Here is an 8,167-nt window from a genome sequence, read left to right as displayed (position 1 = left end):
GTGTACAAAATCCTATGCAAGGACTGCACAAAACACTACATAGGACAAACAGGAAGACAGCTAATGATCAGTATCCATGAACACCAACTAGGCACGAAACGACACGACTAGCTATCCTTAGTAGCCACACACACACACACGGATGACAAGCAACATGAGTTTGACTGGGACAACACTACTATTATAGGACAACCGGAAGCGGCAGAGACAAACCACTATAAATGCCGGAGGAAAGATCACAGAAGCGCTTCACAGGAGGCTCCCAAGCACTGAGGATGTCACCTAGACAGGGGCGAAACATCTGCAACACAAATTCCCAGCTCGGCGAACAGAACCACAACAAACCTATGTCTGGGAGGAGGGAGATTCCAACGGCCCACCTCAAACACATGAAATGCTGCAGATAATATCCTTTCACAGATGAAGACAGCTAGATAAAGAGTAAAGATAACGTGGGAATTTGGAAAATGCTCACATGATGTTCTTAATAAGGACTATTTTATTGATAAATAAAATTGATATGAATCACGAACTGAATTCTGTGCCCCTTCGTTCATCTCACTGACAAGAACATTTGAGTAAAGTGTTCTTCATATATAAAGTGTTCTTAATACACTTTTGGTTGAAGTGTTCAAAGCATGGACAGCATTAGTGTTTATTTAAATTAGTTTAACCTAGAATTTAATAGACTGCAAATCATGGAAACCCTACAGTGAGGAAGCAAGCCATTCTGCCTATCGAATCCACACTGACCCTCCAAAAGGTATCCCACACAGACCCCCTACCTTGTAACCCTGCATTTCCCACAGCCAATTCTCCTAACCTGCACATCTTTGGATTGTGGGAGCAAACCCATAGGGAGAACATACCAACTCGACACAGACAGCTGCCTGAGGATGGAATCAAACCCAAGTCCTGGGTGCTGTAAGGCAGCAGTGCTAACCACTGAGCCAACATGCCACCCTGTAATAGTTAGTGATCGTTGCTAAGTACAGACTGAGTCTGTGCTTCCATCAACCTTGGTCTAAAAATCAAGTAGGCTTGTGATTTTGTGAACTGCTTTTAAAATTTGAACTTCTGTGATGACTTTCCACTTTCCCACGTCTCCCCACAGCCCCCATGAGCCATGACACTCTAGATTTGAAAACAATTCCCTTCTTCAATTATAGGGTGAAGCTTCCATTAATTGACCATGTCTGAGCAAAATCACAAGGGTGTGTCACTTTCTCCACCACCCAGGAGGGCACACGGGAGTCCAGAATCAGTGCTGGCTAATGGAACTCCTTGTCTTCTCCAACATCACAGCATTACCTCCAAAGTCCATCCACCTCCACCCTTGCTTCAGCTTGCCAGCTGATGAAACAAGCAATTGTTGCCCTGTGTCCAGGCACCTCTGAATGGTGCTCTCCGTACAGCCAGAACTCCGCCCATATCTCAGCACCAAATCTCATCACCCTTGGGCTCACTGACCTACATTGCCCTGACTTGCAATTCTATCAGGACCTCAACTTTCCCTTTCACCCCGTTATCTCTTCCAGAATCTATGGCAAATAGCTTCAAACATAACAAATGCAGACAAAACACAATCCAACCCCGAGTCTGAGAACAGAGACTGTTACGATCCAGTAAATTATTATGTAAATTGCCTCTGCAAATAATAATTGTATTTGCAACTCTCGCATTCTCATTAGTGCTGCACGAGGATGTCAAACATCAGAATAATAGATTAATTAAACTGTAGCCCACTAGAGGCAAGACAGTGATTTCTGGAGATTTCATTCAGGCAACCATAATGTATAATCATTGTTCTCTTAACATTCTTTTCACTCTAATTAAAGCAACGTTAAATACTGTCCTAATCTTGAACCAGACCGAATTGACCGAGTAAACAGGTGACGATTTCTCTGACTCCCTTTTGGCTCAATCTACATTAGTGACCTGAACCCACCTTTGCAGTGGCACTGTCAGCCCAAGGAGAAGAAATGAATTTTGAAGAATAACCGTGATCGACACACAGAATACCAATATAATGATAGCCTGCACGAGTCAATAACAGATTATGAAAATTACACTCAACCTTTTTTCTCTCAATAAATCCAAACACTCACTGGCTGTAGCTTGAGCTGCTGGCATTGCTGCTATCAATTTCACAGCGACTCACTGCAATCATCCTTCAGATATACAGGGTTTCAGTGTTCAGGCAGAGGGTTAAAATGACAGTCCATGTGCTAGTCCCTGTCCAAAACTGCTTCAATACTCTAAGAGAAGGTTAGATTACCTACAGTGTGGAAAAAGGCCCTTCGGCCCAACAAGTCCACACCAACCCTCCAAAGAGCAACCCACTCAGACCCATTTCCCTACACCCCTGACTAATCCACCTAACACTATTAGCAATTTAACATGGCCAACTCACCTGCCCTGCACATCTTTGGACTGTGGGATGAAACCAGAGCACCCAGAGGAAACCCACGCAGACACAGGAAAGATATGCAAACTCCACGCAGACAGTTGCCCAAAGCAGGAATTGAACCTGGGTCCCTGGCACTGTGAGGCAGCAATACTAACCACTGAGCCATCCTGCCATGAAATAAATGTGCCAGATGCATCTCCTGTCCCCAGTCCTTTGTTATGTATTTGATAGGCTATAGAACACAGAGATTTGTCGTCGTGGACACCAAAGCTGTGAATCAACTATAGGAGGATTGTTGCACTGTGGGAATTAGTGGGTTAGACTACCTGTACCAGTCTTAAAATCCAGAGCATTGAAACACAACTGTGAGATGCTTATATACAGTGCTAAGGGATGACTTTTCAGCGTTTCCATGGCCAGTACTGAAATTTGCCTGATTGGCCCCACACACATTGAATAATTATGGATGGTGCTGCTCAAGGTTTTCATTCAATATCACTGTGATTTTTGGTGTGGTGAGGTTTCCTACTGGCAGAACAACTTCAGAATATGCTCCTTTGTCTGAACTTCCTCTCTCTGCAAATCTATGTTAGCACATTTTTAAAAAGAGAAGGTAGCAGCGTAGTGATAATAGCACTGAGCTAATAATTGAGATAACTCCAGGCCATAGTCTTGGGTTCAAATCCCATCTTGGCAAATGGTCAAATTCAATAAAACTGGCCTAATGATTACATTTCTCATCTCTACCCCATCTGATTCACTAATGTCCTTTAGATAAGGATGCCTGTCATCCTTAGCTGGTTTGGCCTATATGTGCTTCTAGATCACAGTAATGCAGTTGACTCTCATGTTTAATAAGCACAGAACTTTTCTGAAGAAACTCAGCAGGTTTGACAGCATCTGTGGAGAGAGAAAAGCAGTGTTCATCTTTCAAGTCTAATATGACTCTTCTTCAGTCTGAAGATTTCCAGTATCCACATCATTTTGCCTTTTTTTTTGACTCTTTGCAATTCTCTGCACAATTAGGGTTGGGCAACAATTGCTAACCCAGCCAATGATCCCCACAGCTTCTGAACAAATTAAAATAAAATATTGCAAGATTCTACCATTTCCAAATGTTCATCTTCCATTCCTAACTCCTATTCCCCAATAAAGAAAAGAGAAAAAAACTTTCCATTTATATAGCACCATTTATAGCCACAAATCCTCCCCAGCCAATGAGATATTTTTTGAAATGTCATCACTGTGTTGTGTGAAATACAGCAATTTACTTACAACAAGCTCCCACCAAATACTTTAATTTTGCCATTTTGATTGCTGGATAAACATGTACTTGGACACAAGGGATAACTCCCGTGCATATTAGAACATAGAACAGTACAGCACAGAACAGGCCCTTCAGCCCACAATGTTGTGCTGACCATTGATCCTCATGTATGCACCCTCAAATATCTGTGACCATATACATGTCCAAGTATTATTGCCTTCAACTATTCTTAGTCTCAACACATTACCAAAGTAAGTCTCTAAAGTCTATGAAAGTGAGGCAGTAAACAATTATTTATAGGTAGTTATTTACAAACACAATTGATAGTTTCTACATCCCACTGAGACCTTGGCTTGGCACAAGATCTTGATTCTGTCATTCGATGTTGTATCATTTCCTGCTGAAAATGTGTTGCTGGGAAAGCGCAGCAGGTCAGGCAGCATCCAGGGAACAGGAGAACCGACGTTTCGGGCATAAGCCCTTCTTCAGGAAAGGCTTATCATTTCCTGCGTCACACTTGCCAATCTCAAAGTAATCCCATATACTATATCTCCTTCCTTGTCTCTGACTCTACATCACATTACATGAAGGGAGGTGTTGGCTTTGTCATATCGTTGCTAGACAATTAATCCAGCAATCCAGGTAATATCTGGGCACCTGTGTTGGAATGTCATCAAGGCAAATGGTGGCATTTGAATTCAATAAAAATCTGGAACTAATGAGCATGAAATAATTGTTGGAAAAAACCATTTGGATCCTTCCCTGTTCTGGCTGACATGTGACTTCAGACCCACAGCAACGTGTTTGACCTTAACTGTGAGATGGGTAATAAATGTTGACCCAGCCAGCGACACCCACATCCTCCAAATACATAAATAAGATTACATGGAGGACCTAGATTATGTGAAAATGTACAATGCACTGCAACTTAATTGAATTGGGGGGGGGGGGTGGAAATGTTGAGAACATATGCTCATTGACAATCCCATCTATAAAAGCTGGTGTGTTTAGTCTTTTGTTGACCCACAGATGATGGGATGTAGATTAGATTCCTTACAGTGTGGAAACAGGCTATTCGGCCTAAAAAGTCCACACCAACCCTCCGAAGAGTAACCCACCCAGACCCATTTCCCTCTAACTAATGCACTTAACACCCTGAGCAATTTAGCATGGCCAACTCACCTAACCTGCACATCTTTGGACTGTGGGAGGAAACCGGAGCGCCCAGAGGAAACCCACACAGACACAGGGAAAATGTGCAAACTCCATACAGGCAGTCACCCGAGGCAGAAATTGAACCCAGGTCCCTGACACCATGAGGCAGCAGTGCTAACCACTGAGCCACCATGTCGCCCCTAAAACAGCACCTGTACCTGTACCTGTACCTACAACACAGCAATTCACTCAATTTACCTTAGAATTTCAGGTTTACTTTTTAATTTGACTTAGGCTTCCTGTGAGGCCTTTCCCTATTCTTTAGGAAAGAAACTGTCCATGATATGAGAAAAAGGAACATTATCTTTATTATTGCTGGAAGCAAATACAGTGGATGCTGGAAGGTTAATATGCAAATCTAGGAAGCAGCTCGCAGGTCAAAGGCAGCATCTGTGGAGAGAGGAACATTTACTGGGCTTAGATGATGATATTTATGATTCTGAAATTAATGTGAACATCAGGCATCCAGTATCCAATGCCAATGACATAGGTCTCTTCTACTGAACACATGTTGTTACTGTGACAGCAGATCATTAGCCAACACCATACAACAGTGGAAAGAGATATTCCTGCATCATTGAACAGATAGTCACTGCTCACTTAATCAGGCTCATCTGAAAGCTACCCCAGGCCACAACAACAACAACATCAATTTGTGGATAGCCTTCAAAGCAGTAAAACATTCCCAGAGTTGCACAGGACCATTATTCAGCAGAATTAGATGCTGAGTCATTTAACAAAATATTAAGAGGGATGACCAGAAAGGTGACTAACGAGGGAGGTTTTAACAATCATCTTAAAAGAGAAGAGAAGGCTCATGAAGAGAGGAAGAAACTGTAGATTCTGGAGAGTCAGTTGAAATGTGCGGCGCCGGAAAAGTGCAGTTATCAGGCAGTGTCCAAAGACCAGCAGAAGCAACAAAGGGATTATGCCCAAAACGTCGACTCTCCTGTTCCTCAGATGCTGCCTGACATACTGTGCTTTTCCAGCACCACACTTTTGGACTCATGAAGAGAGGGAGTCATGCAGGTGGGATGAGGGAAGTTAGGGATGTGCGAGAGGCCAGAATGCTTGTGCATTATCGTATATGCTTTCATGTGTGGCGCTGTGTATTTCACAATCTCACCTTAAAGAGAAACCTAGCTGTGTAGAGACTGAAAGTGAGGAGACAGCGAAGAAGGAGCAAGCAGCAGGTGTAGGAATACAACTTCAAGGAGAAGAGCAACAAGGAATCTACTCATTGCCCAGCCCTTTCCAGTGATTTGCTCAGACAGTTTCCATGCCAACGTCCATCTGTTGTCTTTTGCAGGAGCTGTAGGATCTATTTAGTGTACAGGGAAGAGAAAAGGGATATGACATATAATGAAACTTACACATTTGCAGGTAGCGGGTCTCAGGGAAAACAAGAGTTTGGTGAGTTGCAATTTGCTCTGTCTTCATTGAGGTGAAAGAGGGTTCAGAAGTAATACATAGACAGCCTCTGATGGTGCTGGCTCATACCGATCCAACACTCCCCAAAGGAACCTGCTCCTCTGCTGCCCTGAGGACATTGAAGAGTGGCACTCCTTCTTGATTCTTAATCTTCTCTTCTGCTTTGTGCACTGTCTCCTCCAAATGAGCGAGAGGAAGCTGTTGAAACAAGCTCTTTTGTATTATCAATGTGAACATCTGTTTATTATAGAGTCCCTACAGTAATGATCATCCCACCCAGACACCCCACCACACCCTACCCTTGTAATCCAGCATTACCAATGGCCATTTCACCTAAACTGTACATCCCTGGACACTATGGGTAATTTTGCATGGCTAATCCACCTAACCTGCACATCATTAGACTGTGGGAGGAAACTGGAGCACCCGGACGAAACCCACATAGGCACGATGCTAATGTGCACGCATGCAGTCACCCAAGGTTGGAATTGAACCAGGGTCGCTGGCGCTGTCAGGCAGCAATGCTAACCACTGAATCATTGTGCCAGGTTGTTATATATCCACAGAATTATAATGAAAGTGTCTTTGAATTGATTTAAAATGTAATTCAAATTGATGTATGAGTTCACAATGTTCAAACAGATGTAAAATAATGCCATGGCGGATGGAAGAACTCGCAGAGCAGCTGGAGGCTTGTTTTATCTTGGGTCACATCAGGTCAACACTTCATTTCATATTCATTTTGCAGAATTCCAAAAAAGAATGCCATTTCGTCCAGTTAGATTGTGCTGGTGTTCCATGGAAATGCCTCCCATTCTATCTCACCTGCCTCCGTCGTCTATTCCTTTCTTTTGCATGTATGTCTTGTGTTTTTGCTCAAGCCCATCTCTGATATTGACTCACCTTTGCCTTCAGTTCTAACCACTTCCTGGGTAAAACAGGCCAAGTTTATAACTGGGCATAGAGCTGTACAGCACAGAAAGAGACCCTTTGGTCCAACTCATCCACGCCGACCAAATATCCTGAATTAATCTAGTCCCGTTTGCCAACATTTGGCTCATATCCCTATAAACCCTTCCTATTCATTTACCTATCCAGATGCCTTTGAAATGTTGCAATTGTACCAGCCTCCACCACTTTCTCTGACAGCTCATTCATTACACACACCACCCTCTGCGAGAAAAAAGATTCCCCTTGCATCCCTTTTAAATCTTTCCCCTCTCACCTTAAGTGACCATTCTAAATGTCTATTATCACAGCATTCCAAACTCACAGAATTATTATGGTGCTGAAGGAGGTCATTTGGCTCATTGAGCAAGCTCTGACTCTATTGTCTAGGCTGGCAGTATTATCAAGTGTGAACCTCCTGACTTTTTTCCCTATCCCTGCACCCTATTATTATCAACAAAAAATCCTATTGCTCCTCTTCAAAGCCTCTCTTGAACATGTGTCCACCACATTTTCAGGCCTAATCGACTGTATGTATAACCTCTAATATGTGAGTGGAACATTCTCTTTATGTCTGAAACCTCTTCATTACCTTAAAGACCTGGATCAGACCATTCCTCAGTCTCTCCCTTCTCTTCGTTACAGAGGAGTCCCACTTTAATCTGCAGCTTAATAAATGTTTGCTGATGCGAAGCACATGAAGTATTTGGAAGTATTTATAGCTTTAATAAATGGGTTGGTGCATTTATTCCTCCAATAACAACAGACAAATACCTGCAAAACTGCTGTGACATGTATCATATTATTTGAATCATTATCAACACTTTGCTGTAATAACAGTTACTGTGCCACCCTAGCTAAAGGTACAAGGAGAATGACAATGCATTGCAACACAA

General features: G+C 42.7%; 1 long non-coding RNA gene across 1 annotated transcript; it reads right to left on the bottom strand.

Annotated features, from left to right (window-relative positions):
- Positions 1 to 5,199: 5,199 nt before the first annotated feature.
- Positions 5,200 to 7,909, bottom strand: LOC122565242. The gene is made up of 3 exons (XR_006316122.1): positions 7,864 to 7,909; positions 6,266 to 6,521; positions 5,200 to 5,282 (listed from the first exon to the last, which is right to left on the bottom strand). It is a non-coding gene; the product is annotated as an uncharacterized LOC122565242 (long non-coding RNA).
- Positions 7,910 to 8,167: the final 258 nt, after the last annotated feature.

The sequence above is a fragment of the Chiloscyllium plagiosum genome, chromosome 2, assembly GCF_004010195.1.
Source record: "Chiloscyllium plagiosum isolate BGI_BamShark_2017 chromosome 2, ASM401019v2, whole genome shotgun sequence".
Lineage (NCBI taxonomy): Eukaryota > Metazoa > Chordata > Chondrichthyes > Orectolobiformes > Hemiscylliidae > Chiloscyllium > Chiloscyllium plagiosum.
The sequence above is the reverse complement of the archived record's forward strand: the minus strand, read 5'-3'. Positions and strand labels throughout refer to the sequence as shown.